The 15,371-nt window shown below is 38.4% G+C and overlaps 1 long non-coding RNA gene across 1 annotated transcript in view; it reads right to left on the reverse strand.

Annotated features, from left to right (window-relative positions):
• LOC144286924 (uncharacterized) overlaps window positions 1-15,371 on the reverse strand; it is a 1,061,786-nt gene that overhangs the window by 387,711 nt on the left and 658,704 nt on the right. The gene's annotated exons all lie outside the window — the stretch shown is intronic.

The following is a 15,371-nucleotide window of genomic DNA, read 5'->3' on the forward strand; positions in this document are numbered from 1 at the left end:
ACACAAAAGGTATGTCTTATGAAACAGCTTTGTTCCCATGTTGTCCCTTTAAGCCGAGGACTGGCCAAAATTTTCAGTGAAAGGCTAGATAGAATTTTTGGCTTATAAACCATATGGTCTCTGGCCCAACTAGTCAACTCTGCCCTTACAGTGTGAAAGCAGCCAGAGACAATACATTCATGAACAGGCATAGCTCCAATCTGATAAAACTGTATTTACAAAAACAGGCAGCAAGGAGGATTTGGTCCATGGGCTGCTTTAAGCCATCATTCAACGTATTTTATTTATAGCACGGTACGCACCATTTTAAGTTCTTATTCCCTTTCTGACTATTAAAATTACAAAGTGTTACCAGAGATGAGGAAAGAGTAAAAATAAAAATTTGGCAGTTATTTATGATCTCGAACAATCCAAAATGTATTTTATATAGATATAGCAGGTGATATTTACGTGGTGTGCGACAAATGACCTCCACGCAATTTATCTCATTGGATTCCGGTAACAACCTTGTGAGTTACAAAGAACAGGTATGATTCTTAAGCCCCATAAAGCTTAAAGAAGTTAAATGACTCACCCAGGGTCAGAAATGCTACATGTAGAATCGGGATTTTAAACCTTCTGTTTGGGTACCAAAACTTTTATTTGGGGCAGCAAGCCACTTGGGGACTTGATTTTTGGTGGTAATTTTTGATTTGCGTAGAAGTGGTCCGAATGCAGCTCTTGATGCACAATTACTGTTGGAAGTGAAAAAGAAAGTAAATATTTTCTACATTATTCGATTAATGAAGTTAGCAAGAATGAATAATTTAAGGAAAAATAGAAACCAGCCTCAAATACTGATTTTCCCCTTAATAACAGCATTTCTCTGCCTGTGTTATGAAGGTAATTGCCTCAGTGATCCCCTTGGCTTCCCTGTGGAGACAACACCTTAAATAGCCTTTTATGCAGGACTCCATCATTTCAAAAAGAGACTCTAAAATGATTTGCTCCGAGCCAACTGCCACTCGGAGGAGCTGTTATGTACACTTTTGGCTTCTGTACAATTTTACTGTTACAACTTTTATTACATGAAAAGCTCAAAGAAGAGATAAACCACTGCTTTAGGATTTTTGATATAGACATTGAGCCATCAGCGCAGAAACTGCACTCATGGATTATGTCCGTAGCTCTCTTGTCTGTCTAAGAACGAGTCACCTTATAATATTACCTTCTAACTTTCATCTATATTGATGGTTTTTCTCCAATAAGAGCAAAATGTTTTGGAGAAACTGTCTGAATATCTTTACCACATTGGCCTGAGATCACAGGGTTTACAATTTCCATTCTTAATTTTTTTTTCTTAAATGGTGCTTTTAGAGAAAACCAAGTTAAACTTTTTCACAGTTGTACATATATATGACATCTGAGAATGTCAGCCATTTATGAAGGCTTTGCTGATGCTAAAACAACATAAATATTAAGATTAAAGCTCCTCATTAATATAAAGTTAGGTGAAAATGACTTGTCTGCGGGAAGTATGAGCAGTTGGAGGCACAGCTCTTCACACAACAAAGATGGTATCGGCAAAGTGTAAAATGAAAAGACAATCTGACAGATGCAAGCATCTGTTTTGCTGTACAAAGTAATGTCAAGTGGGAGAGGGAGAGCTGAGGTAAGGGTAGAAATCTGACAGTGACTGTATTCCCTTCAAATTTTATAAAGAAAAAAAAGAAGAAAAAAAAAGAAAAAAACAAATTTCATAAAGAGGCAGAGTCACTCTCTTCTTGGCTATAAAGAGTGATGCCATTCAAGGAAGCGATGTTCACTTCTCGATCTATTTAAGAATCGATGGTGGTGGTACCTTCACTTGAGCCCCTGACAATCTCAGCTATTGAGATTCACGAAAGGGGCCGAGGTGCAAGTAAGTGGCTTCCTGGGTTTTAAAAGGTTATACGTTATTTTTGACATCATTTTCTGTCTATCAAAAGTTAGAAATAGCCCCTGCAAAACAGTGCCATTTGAAGTTTAACTCCATTTATTGAACTCTTATCAGCAAGATGCAAAGGTAAATTACAATAGTATCATCATCTACAGAGAAAGAGAGAGAAAGAGAGAGAAGACCTTTGAGGCTCTCTCAATTATTTTCAAAAAGTAGAGTCTGTAACTAGACTAGTCGAGAATTAGATTGGTCGGTGCTGGCAGGCACCATAAAATCTTCACATATAAAAATCGTGGGTTCCAATAGCGATGGGTATGGTGCGGGGTAGGGGTGGGGGTTGTATCCTCGGACCATATAGAGCACCACAGCGTGAGTTGAGAAAGTCCTTTAACAAAAGGCTGTCAGATATGATTTACGGAGCTGGCCTCCATTGGGCAAGCCTCACTGAGCACTCTGAATTCGAGCTTTCTCCACTGGCAGACTTTTCCATAACCCAACAAAGACCTAGAGTTATAGGCAGTTCATAAAAGTGATGTCTTTTGTTTAGATCTAACAGGGTCTCTCAACAGGGGAGGCAGAAGCAATGAAGTGCAAAATATAATATGAAATCAATTTCCCTTCTCACACGACCCTGAGAATAAAAAAAAAGATTCTTGTTTTCCTGGGGCTGCTAAAAATCCAAATGTCTTCTGGGTGGTTGGAACAGAAGACCCAGAGAGTTTAAGAATATTTTTAGCTTAATTAGTTTAGGCACTTCATTTTGAGACAGATTGAGTGCATGTTTCATCAGTTAGTTTCGGGATCACAGAAGTCTGAGTGAGATCGTTTTTCCAGATATAGGGTGAAGTAGTTTGAGAGAGAGGTTATGCTTAATGAGATCGACTTTCAGGGAAAAAAAAATGTATCAGTGGCTAAAGAAAGGGAATGCCAAACTATGTTCCAGCACCAACTTTAACCACTTAGAATGATTTTTGAACATGGTGACGTAACTGCTTAGATGACTCTGTCGCCCAGCAGAGATGGGTGGCAAACACACTGAACTGCATTTAATTGCTCATACACCATGCTATGCCTGAGGACGTGGTTATATTTCCATGTAACTATAACCACGGTAATGTTTGAAAACATGGATGGCATATAAAACATTTTATTCATTTCATTAATAGAATATACCATAGAAATAAAGAAGACTTCTTGTTCAGAGACTGCTGCGGTATAAAAGTTATGTCTCTTTTTAGTATATGATAGGAAACATTATACTTAAACTGTGCACTCTAGATCTTTCCATAATGTGACTCAAGCCCTGCTATTACAAATATATATATTCCTTTACATTTCTTCCCAAACAGGTTCCTTACAAGTTGTAAATTAGTCTGTACTAGTCCATCCGAGCTTATTTGTGACATTAGTTTTTTTTCAAGTGATAGTTGATTCAGCCATATAGGTAATATCATCCACTTTTTACGTATCCTGTAGAAGGATAAATCTTTTTTTTTTTTTTTTTTTTTTTTTTAATGAGAGGAAGTGGTGGGAGGGGCAGAAAGAGGAAGAGAATCTTAAGCAGGTTCCACGACCAGCACAGAGCCTGACGCAGAGCTTGGTCTCACAACTCTGAGATCACGACCTGAGCCAAAATCAAGAATCGGATGCTTAATCCACTGAACCACCCAGGTGCCCCTAGAAAGATAATTTTTAACATTATGAAACAGAGTACCTGAATTTCAGAGTATCAATCTGAGTTCTCTAAGAAACAGACATAAAAATGGAATTAGATATAAGCACATTAATTGAAGAAACATCTTTGAAGGATTAAAAAGGGGAAGAGGCTTGAAGACAGCAGATAGAGGTCTGACATCTTTGAAAGAAGAGAGGGAAGGAAGGAAATGAAGGAGGATGGGCCTCACCCTGTAGGACTGCTCTGACAAAATCTTAGCCAGGCTGATGGGGAGCAAGAAAGATCATTTGTAAGAAGAATCCTTCATTCAGAAGGAGACGCTGAGCTCTAATATCCCAGCTGTGCTCAGGCATTATCTGGGATAAGGCTGGAAGGAGCGTAGCCTGCCTTCCCAAAAGGTGGCAGCTGGAGGCTATCCACCATCCATATTTGTCTCAATGGATTCTCTCCTGAGGCACAATCTGAGCCCTATATCCCCTGGTTGCCACAATTTAGGAATCTCATTTGTGAAATATCGAAATGGTAAATGTGAAAAGAAATTACCTGTGTAATCATATCACGAGAGTGATTCCAACATATTGGATGCTAACGTAGATAAGACAGGTACTAACTATACAAGGCTAACTCAAGAAAAAAAAAATCTAAAATTGAAGTAGTTTTATTCAGTTGTTTGTTTTTCTTAACATAGGAAAATAATGTTAAATTCAGCATTAGCAGCAATAATCCTTGGATCATCTCCAAGCATTTCAGAATTCAGTGGGGCCATATTTTCATAAGTAGTGGGATAGCTTATGTGTGTCATTTAAAAAAAATTAAATTCATGAATTTAAGAGTTGATACATATATGATGTGCCAATGGTGCCCTGCTGATTGTGCCCCTTCAAGAGGAACCATCTAGAACAAAAATAAATAGAAATATGTCCTCACCACCGCTTTCTTCCTCTCTCACATGCTCATCTTCTTTCAGTGGTTCAAATTCCCTGGAGTTGCTTTTTTAATTTTGTGCTGCTTCCTTCCACTAAGGATTCACTAGAGCAACATGTTATCAATGAGACTTTCCCTGTCAGATTCCATAGTCTCATCTTATGTTTCATTCATTAACAGCCGTTTTCTAAGATCCAGATGGATGGGTTGAACACATAGTGTGAGTTGAGTAGACCTAATCCAAAAGAGCTGTCTAGCTTCTGTCCAACGATGGGGGTTTATTACAGGAGCACAAGGAGTGGCAGGGTAACATGTACCCTGGGTGCCAGCACTTCTAAGTCTGGGATGTATCGTGTGTTGCATGGGGAAGCAGACCCATAGCTCAGGTTTCTTTAGGACATCATCCTCCACCAGATGATATTCCCTCCCTGAGTATACCTCCCCTTCTCACTGCTTTGTAAGAGGGGATTCATTCTGTTCCATTTGTCCAAAGAAATGCAGAGTTTTGGTTTGGGTCACAGCAGGGCTGGTTGTTCCATCTCACGCCTAACTTATTTATCGTGGCTGCAGCTTTGGCATCATTTCCTTGACCAATCAATAGCTGCTAGGCTAGCAGGGTTTATTTCTCATGGTACTCCTGGGGTAAGTCAGAGCTGTTTTGTACATAAAGAACCTCTTGGGGCTGCTTTCTGCAGAAGAGGGCAATTAGAATTTTATGGACTCTCCAGCACAAGTGTTAATGTTTGATAAAACCTAACTATGTTACTCCTTGCACTTAACTGCATTTAACCATTGTTTCAATGCCTATAACTCTAGGAGCTGGGCTTGCATTCCAATCACAGAGCTCGGATTGGCTTCCAACCATGCTGTACGTTCTTCTGCAAAAGTCCAGACTTGCTCATCAACCATTGGCTACACGCCCTACGCTAATCATGGTGCTTTTTGTAACCAAAGTGAACTTTATCTTCTGATCTTGTCATGGACTTTAACTTCTGTTTCTAGTTCATGATCATGATGTTTTTTAACGACAACTTGGCTCTCAATTCAGGTTGCTGTGTGATTACTTAGGACATCAAATTCTTTGCAGCTCATATGTGGCTCAGCACCATGAAAAAGTAAGGGTGTCAGGCTGTGTCTGCCAATAACAGGAGCCCAATAAAGTTAATTGTTTCTCCGTTAGGCACTTTGCTAGTACCCTGAACACATGGAACCGATTATCTGGCACTGCAATGTTGTTAAATAAAATGTGCAAAAAAGAAAATACAATTATTGCTAAAGCAAAAACATACCATGAGGGGTTATTAAAAAAAGCAAGATGTTTTACATTTTAAGGATGTTTTGCTGCTACATGTGTGTGTTTGGTGAAAAACGATTAGCTCCAAGACACTGCAGTGCCAGTGTTAAACTTTTCCTTCTGCCCCGTTGTCTTTCGGTCGCCTGAAATAAATGGAAGCAGACTTTCTCATTCTGAAGGAAAATAAGTTCTTTTAAATTAAAGGCATATTTTGGCAACGTTGGAACCTAGACTACCTACTTAAAACATTTATACTATAACTAGGATGATTCTTTAATAAGACCGTATTTACTTCTATCAGACCTCTGGGCAGGTCTAACTCTCTATGAACTCCCTTTTATTCACAAATGAATATCATCACCTACAGTAACGCATTCTGGTATAGAATATAAATTACTTTGCTACATGGGGGGGAAAACCCTTATAATCCTCTTTTAGCTATGCTTAAAAGAACCATGGGAATTTAATAAATACAATGTGTTTATAAGATAAAGAGTCATAATCAGGTTCTTTCACCTTCAAAGATTTTCCATTTCTCACCCAAATTTAACATAGTATTGTATTGCTAAATGTAATGTAATGCAATTGCATTAACATCAACCACTTTTCATTTTAGATTGCTTTTCCCATAGAGCAAATAACGTGATGGTAAGATATTTGGCTGATGTGCACTAAGATTATATAAGAATGTTTTATTAGATTTGAATTTTGTGTGCATGCCCTATAAGTAATCAAAGTATCTACATTTCAGAAAAACATTGTATTAACCCATTCGACATTGCAGACCGATTCACGTTTTAGTCTAAAACACCTGAGGATCTGAAAAATGAAAACCATTTTGGATTTTAATATCTCTGACTTCAATTAAGCAAACAAAAAATAGTATTTTTCTTTTTTGTAAAGTGCCAAAAGTCAAGTGAACTGATATTCGAATACATCTGAGTAAACAGATCTGGATGCTTGCTATTGATTGTCATGTAAAACCAAGCATTGTGTTGACCTTAAGTTTTAACGAGGGGCTCTTTGGTAAACAAAGAACACACACCCATGTTAGTACAATACTTGATTTTGCTCCATTTTCCACATCTTGTTATGAATCATCAGAAGGACGAAAATTGAGATGTGACTGGAATCTCAAAAACGAACATTTGCCATTCAAATTTTTTATTTTAATTTCATTACAAGTGGGGCCTAGTAGGACCCACCAAAATCTTATACTTTCTAAATGTCACACTTTTCATCCAATTGTCAGTTTTGTACTCTGCTTACTCTATAGCTTTCTTACATTTTAAGACAATGACCAGGGCAGCCCGGGTGGCTCATCTGTTTAGCGCTGCCTTTGGCCTAGGGTGTGATACTGAGGACCCAGGATCAAGTCCCATGTCGGGCTCCCTGCATGGAGCCTGCTTCCCCCTCTGCCTGTGTCTGTGCCTCTCTCTCTCTCTCTGTGTGTGTCTCTCATGGATAAATAAATAAAATCTTTAAAAAAAATTAAAAAACTAAAGAATGACCAGGCAGGCACGAACCTTAAAATGAACAGAAACTGATCACTTTTTCCAATGGACAGAATCAGGAGATCAAATCTTAGATCATCACAGTCTGATCACAATTTTAATAAGAACTTTTTGTGAAATCGGAGTTTAATTCATTCTTTTGTACCATTCTTTCTAGCTTAGGGAATATTTGATTAGAAAAGGTCAGCATTGGTTAGGCCAGAAGGAAGCAAATAGTACAACTCGAGAAACTGGATTGGCCTGGAGTGAATTTACATGGAAGCACTGTCACCCCCTTCTCAACCAAAAGCTCAGATAGAGCATTAATGAGAAAATCAAGTGCATAGCCTAGCTATGACTTCAAATTGTTAAATATAATATGCTTACAGCTGCATAGTATGATTTAAATGATATAAAATATAACACTGTAGCATTTCCAAGAGGAAGTAATTTAGGGTAATGGCTTTAACTCCCCTTTACTAAAAATGTTGCTAGCTGCCAACAATTTAAAAGGGACTTTGTTACCATCAAGACAAGCCCCTCAATTCCAATGAGATGATGACTCACTGTTGATAACCCTGATTTCTTTGAGATTTTGATGTGTAGAGAAAAAAAGATGATTTGGCTACTATTAATAAGCATCTGTGCAAAATAGAAACAGTCATTGTGAAGCATGTAGCCAGAGGCTATTTGAAAGGGAATCTGGAAGATAATTATAGGATTCCATAAATGACATAACTAGGTTTTGGCAACTTTTTAGAAAAATTTGCAGACAGATATTGTATGTTTAGTAGGTTAACTAAATCATCCAAATTACTCTTTTTATTCGTGTTACAAGTAATGTAATATAACTACTCTATATTTTATAGATTTGGCATAATCAACATGATTTAATATACTTACATTCACATGTATACTCAACTTTTCTATTCATTTCGAGTGGGTTTCAAGGAAGCTAAATTTTGAAGTTTAATATATAAACACGTGAGTACTGCGCATTAGAGAAAAAAACATTTTATTTTAAAAAGTAATCTGTTAGAGTCATTCCACATTAGAATTTTTTTTAGCAAGCAAGCAACCATTAAATATTTAAAGATATTTATTTTTCTATCTATGCTAGCTCCATGATTTTCAAATTCTTCATAAGTAAGCAGATTTTCCATGTAATCTTACTTGAAATCCTAATATGTGAAAACAGGTAAATAATTATCTTATTACTATATTTATTTTATAAATTTAATGTTTATTAAATGATTAACTTCCAATGATGGCTGAGGCATTGTACAGAAACCACAAGATCACCTTGTTCAACACGGACATCCTTGAAATAATAGCTTCGAAGTGTTAATGGCAATTTTACTTACATTTCAATTACTATTTGCTCCTGTATTTTTATTTGGTTGCACAATACTCAGAAAACCTTGATTTGTTAAACCAAATAATACATGATGACCGATTTAAAGCTCTACCCTCAAGTTTCAGGAAAAGTATCATAATAGCGATATCTCATTGTGAAATTTTCACCATGATCTGTTCAATTTACAGCACAAAGGAACATGTTCCTAAAATGCAAACACTTTGCAGATAAATATTGTGTTTGTAACGGTGTCAAAGAAAGCATATAAATCATGCATATCAAAAATGCGGAATGCCATGTGTGCAGAATCACTACAACAACTTGTGTAGAACCGGAAGGTTCTCTGGAACCCAGCATTTTCAAAACCACAATGGTCATTGGAGAAAAATATTAATAGTTACCATAATATGAATAATAATTTTGTCCTTGGCATTTAGAATTGATTTAATAAAAGCACACGTGGGAAAAATTTAAGAATGAAGGTTATCAGGGCAGCCCGGGTTGCTCAGTGGTTTAGCACCTGCCTTCAGCCCAGGGTGTGATCCTTGAGACCCGGGATCGAGCCCCACGTCAGGCTCCCTGCATGGAGCCTGCTTCTCCCTCTGCCTGTGTCTCTGCCTCTCTCTCTGTCTCTCTCTCTGTGTCTCTCATGAATAAATAAATAAAATCTTTAAAAAGTGAAGGTTATCGGAGGTTGTGTGAGTAGTAGAGAACCCCTGATAATAGTGTCATTACAAACGGAAATGTATTTCTTACATAAACAAAATCCAGAGATAAGTCAGTTCATGTTCAAATCCAACTGATTATCCTACTCACTTTTCACCCAGCAAGATGGGACAGGTGTTAGGAGAGATATATGGCTCTTACCCTTTCAGGGCCCTTTTTGGCATTGTCATACTGCTGCTATTTACACTCCATTAATCAGAAATAAATTACATGACCACGTATGATTGCAGGGAATCTGGAATGGCGATCTTTATCTGGATGACCTGTAGTTTCCATTCCCAAGAAGGAGGAGGGAAGGAAGCAACCACGTCCCAAATGCTAAGAGCAAGTTCTCTTTCTTTGCCTTCCACCTGTCACTCTAAGTCACGGCACGTTTAATTTACGCTTGGAATTCTGTGTATCTTAGAAAACACACCAACTTCATCATTTGGTTCTTCAAACCAGAATCACTATGGGTTTTCTATAGAAGTGTTAGCCCTCCCTGCTGCCCCCACAGCTTCCACTTGAGACCCAGAATGGTACATGTCCTCAGTCTGGAACCAATGACTAGAAAACTTTCAATCCCATTTCCTTCTTTCAAGCGTCAATCCCCAACTAATTTCTGCCACGTTGCAGTTATTCTCCAGCATCTTTGGGTAATTGTTTCTGTATTTTGTCCAGAGCTTTTAGTTGTTATCTCTAGGACACTTTGTCCAATAAAAGCTTATCGATCAAAACTGGAAGTAGAAACTCATAGAAGTTTTTTTCCTTGATGGAAGTATGGCTGCTTCCTTTTGTTGCTCAGATTCAGCCTAAATGTCATCTCTTTAAGGTTTTTCTCTGACTGTAATTTAAAGTAGCTTTTAACCTCTTTGTATAAAAAAAGCAGCCTATTTGAGGGTGTGTGGGTGGCTCAGTTGGTTAGGCATCCAAATCTTGATTTCAGCTCAGGTCATGTTCTCAGGGCATGAGATCGAGCCCCGCATTGGGCTCTACACTGAGTGCGTGTAGCACACTCTTTCTCTCTAAAACAAAACAAAACAAAACAATTCTATTTTAAGACCATGCATAGCACTATCCACAGCCTATGTTTTCCTTACTCTTTCTTCAAATCTCTGAAGTTAAGTGACTGAGTCAATAAGATCTTCTGTGTATATAACACACTCTGTTATCTTCCTACACACACACACACACAAACACACACACACATACATATGTACACACATCTACAATGATCCTATTTTCCAATTTGCCTGGGCTAGTCTCAGATTATGCCCCTTGTCATGGCATAATGATTAATAATATCTTCCAGTCTTCTCAAAATTGTCTAGATTGGACGGGTAATTATATCTTAATGTTTAAAACACCTCTTATGTTGCTCTATTTTCCTTCCCATCACTGATCATCACCTGCTACAGTAGAGTTTGTGTCCATACAAATACAGAAATATATTTACTACATTATATATAATATATGCCTATATATTAAGATACATGTCTATCTCCTCATACTAGAATGTGAACTTATGAAGGCAGGAGCTTTTCTGTTTAGCTCACTGTTAAATATTAGTGGCTATGGCAGTCCTTGCCACAGAGAACTTTTGTCAAAGGAGCAAATGAATAAATCAATTTCCTCTTCTATAACTTACATGATACTGAGACCTGATATTTATATTTCTCCCCATTTATCTCCCATTCCTGGCATACAATAGGACTCCAATATATTAATAAATTAATCTTAAATTTAAATTTAAATTTAAATTTACTGTTTCTGCTTTGAGGTTAATCATATGTGAATGATGAGCTATGATATCGGCATAGGCAACTTGACTGAGTTTCTTCTACTGATGCATAGATCCTGTTTATCTCAAAGATCATGATTCTTATGAATTCACAGTCAGATTTCCATTTATATCATATGAACAGAGAGAACTAAGGCATTAGTCCCCCCAGATTAAGGATCACTTTGCTCAGTTGTGAGTGGTGGGACAAGCCCTCTCAAAGAGGCCTGTTTTCTAATCCTTGAAAACCATAAATATATCACCTTGCAAGGCAAAATGGACTTTGAAGTTATGATTATGTTAAAAGTCTTGAGAGAGGGAGATTTTCCTAGATGATCTGGGTACAAACCAATATAATCACAAGAGTTCTTATAAGTCTGAAAAGTTAGCATCAGAGAGAAATTCAAAGATGTTACCCTCCTGGCTTTGAAGAAGGAGGAAGGGGCCACAAGCCAAAAAATGCAGTCAGCCTCCATAAACTGGAAAAGGCAAGGGAGCAATCTCCTCTAGAGCCTCCAGAGGGAGCAGAGCCTGCTGACACCTTGATTTTAGCTCAAGAAAACCCATTTAAGACCTCTGATCTTCAGAACTGTGAGGTAGTATTGAGAAACCTACTATTCTCTTCCTTCCGCTCTATCCTATTGTGAAAGCGGTACAACCACAGCCAGATTCTAACTGTGGCAGCCTCTTCGTATGCTGGGTGTCAAAGTGAAAATCATGCTTCCCTGGGACTCAAGATGTAAGATTGGCCCTAAGAAGCCCCTCCCTGATCATATGAGCATGTGGAACCCAAATTGAGGTACTGCCCACCACCCACATCATGGAACAGAAGGGTGGGAAGCCAGAGCCACCTGCCAAGCCACAGCCAGTACCCACAGCATAACAGGGTCTCCTCGGCAGCTGGATCTAGAGTTTGGATTTCACTCTGTAAAGACCTTCAAAAAATCTCTGAAAAAGAACTGTAAGATAGTAAATATATATTGTTTTAAGCCACTAGATATATGGTAATTCACTACAATTGCAACAGGAAGCTAATGCAGACTGCATGAAGCTTCTTTGGTGTCATTCCCTGCCAGATGGAGAATTTTCCCTACTGATCTATTGGAAGGTAGAGAACTAGATATGTCTCTGTTCTGAATTTCTTCCAGGCTCAATGCCATCTCCAAAAATTGCTCTGTATAACCTAGAGAGCAGCTGCTAGGGCTTCTGCTGGGAAAAAAGGCAGCAGGTACCTGCTTCATTTTCCTGGAAGAGAGGAAGGGATTCGTCCGTGCAGCTGTCCTCCAGTGAGCTCCAATCCCTAGGGCTGCACAGCCTAGCCATTGTCTCTATGTTGACCGGATCTTACCTTGCAGTCAGCTGCTCCAACATTACTTCAGCTTTAGGTTTGCTTTTTCTATAATGTCAATTACATGACAAGTTTGTTCTTTAAGAAAGGTTTTGATTTGGGGGGTCACTTGAGTGGTTCAGTTGGTTAAGCATTCGACTCTTGATTTCAGCTCAGATCATGATCTCAGGGTTGAGATCAAGCCCCACATCGGGCTCCTCATCAGGCATGGAGCCTGTTTAAGATTCTCTCTCTCTCTGCCACTCCCCCTGCCCTGCTTTTGCATGTTCTCTCTCACTCTCTCTAAATAGGAAGGAAGGAAGGAAGGAGAAAGAAAGAAAGAAAGAAAGAAAGAAAGAAAGAAAGAAAGAAAGAAAGAAAGAAAGAAAGAAAGAAGAAAGAAAAGAAAAAAAGAAAAAAGAAGAAAGAAAAGAAAGAAAGAAGAAAGAAAAGAAGAAAGAAAGAAAGAAAGAAAGAAGAAAGAAAGAAAGAAAGAAAGAAAGAAAGAAGAAAGAAAGAAAGAAAGAAAGAAAGAAAGAAAGAAAGAAAGAAAGAAAGAAAGAAAGAAAGGAAGATTTCTAGTATTTTAAATCACTGACAGCACCTTTTATCCTTTGTTCTTACTGCTACCGTGGCTTCATTATTTTTCAATAGCTTTATTGCTAGTTCAGTGGGATTTGGTGAAGAAAATTAGGCAAATACATGTGTTTGGTCTGTCATCCTGACTTGGAAAGTTCTGTTTTATAGTGCCCTTCTGCTACGTGTTTGGTTCCTTTTTGTTCTACTCATCCCCATGTGTCTCTACTTGCAAAGTACTGGGAGATTACATAGGGGATTTTTTTTTTGTTTGTTGCAGTGATCAAAGATTCTTGGGGGCAGTGCCCTCATTATCTGTTAGGCCTGGTGTCTATGATTGAAAACAGGTGCAGCCAAACCTTTACTTTGCCTACCACTTCTGTCTGCATCAAATGAAAAGCAGGAGTAAGTTTTCTGTGGGATCTTGCCCTCCTTCTCAACACTCTTGTGCCGGAGAACTTTCCAAAATATTGGCAAGGATCTGGATTTGTGGCTGGCCAATGGTCCCACATCCTGTCATGACCCCCACACATTTTGCAGCTTATCTCAAAGGATCTCATAGGAGATCGTTGTGTGGCTCTCCAGGAGTCATACCTTCCATGCAATTTCAATTTAATCAGCCACCTTGCATTCAGTGTATTATGGGTCAATTGATCCATCCTTTAATATTTTTACATGATCGAGTCATTCTTTGAAATTTCTATAGATGGATGGAAGCATTCCCTTATTTCTAAATCGGATTCCGTACTCTCCTCTCAATACATTCCTTTGTGCGTGAGTTAAAGATGGAGATTAAACATTTGTGCCCAAATCACCATGTCACAGAGCAGTTCTGGTATGTTAACGTAACCAATATGCTTATGACATCTATTCTATGTTTTTATGAGAAGTTAACTTAGACATCAGTTTATCCATTATGGCTTCATTTTATAATTTAATCCTAAATTGCAGGTGGCTCAGTGCATGCTTGCGTGATGCTTTTGTGAATTCTGTGGTATTTTAACAATAGAAGAAAGCCTAACCTAGTAGACAAAATATGGTTTCTAACACTTAAGGCCAACAATGAATGACATTTGTACTTTGCTGTCTACACCAGAGAGCCCCAGCATAGAAGTATGCCAAAAATGACAAAGCATAACCCTGAAGGAGATAGACGTCCAGAAATATTACAGACACTTGGAAAAGAAGATAGACAAGTGGTTTCATGATTCTGTCAACAGAGAGGGAAGGCCCAAGTTTCTGAGCTGAACTATGATAGCAAAGAGAAAGGTAAATCCCAGGGGAAGAGAACTGGCTCAGAAAGGAAGTTTAGGTACCAAAACTTTGGAGGCGGATAGGAGACCGGAGGAAGAGCTAGATAATTATAGCATTTTATCTGTCACACTATCTTTTATTCATCCTGCTGAACTAAAAGTAAAATTGCAAAACTACCGGCCTTATGGAAAGCACCTTTGCAAATTTTATGGCTTTGCAGTTAAAGTATTAGAATTTACTAACTGCCTGGGCTCAGATACGTGTACTCAAAATATGTTTTGACTTCCTTAAGCTTGGGCCAGTGATGTTCCTATCAACCTGGGTGACATTTATTATAAAAACTCAAAAGTTCTGTTATCATATCAATAAAATTTTCAAAGCTTAGTTAGGCATTATAAAAAAAAATCACTTCTCATGACACAGATAGAGATTCCCCAATGGACCAACAACCAACTGTTCCCAATTGTTTTACTCTCTTCAATAAAGGATTCCCAGCAAATGTTCGGAAGAAATCCTACGCCTTCCAGGGATAGGCAGCTGGGAAAAAGGAAAGAGGTTAATACACAGAAAGCTGTGGACTGTCCCAGTCCTATTCTTCAGTTCCTTGATTGAAGGCATTAAGTTTTATTTTATTAACTTCTTTCTTGCCCTTCAAAAGTCGAGGGTGCTCACTCCAGGGCTCGTGCAGAACTGCCCCAGGGAACCTCAGAGCAGAGGTTTGAAACCACAGCTGGCGGTGATTAGGAGGATTGGGGGAGATCAGTGCTTGATTAACTTTCAGCTGCTCTTGGTTTGCCTCAGTTCCTGCAGGAGAATTAATCCGTAGGTTCGAGTAAATTTTGGATCTTAATGGATACCAGATACATTGAGCCCACCCAGACCACCAAGATTTAGCAATCCCTTTCCTCACATTTAAATTGTACAAATGAATTCATTCCTCCTTACCCAATGGCCAAAATAACTCCACCTCACTGTTTTTCTCCCACGGCACTCTCTTCATTGTGCCTTCTGTTCTAGGAGAGCGTACGTAGGTTCTTTAAGGTAAGATCCGGTCATAGCTTTTGTCAT

This window comes from Canis aureus, chromosome 16 (genome assembly GCF_053574225.1).
Source record: "Canis aureus isolate CA01 chromosome 16, VMU_Caureus_v.1.0, whole genome shotgun sequence".
Lineage (NCBI taxonomy): Eukaryota > Metazoa > Chordata > Mammalia > Carnivora > Canidae > Canis > Canis aureus.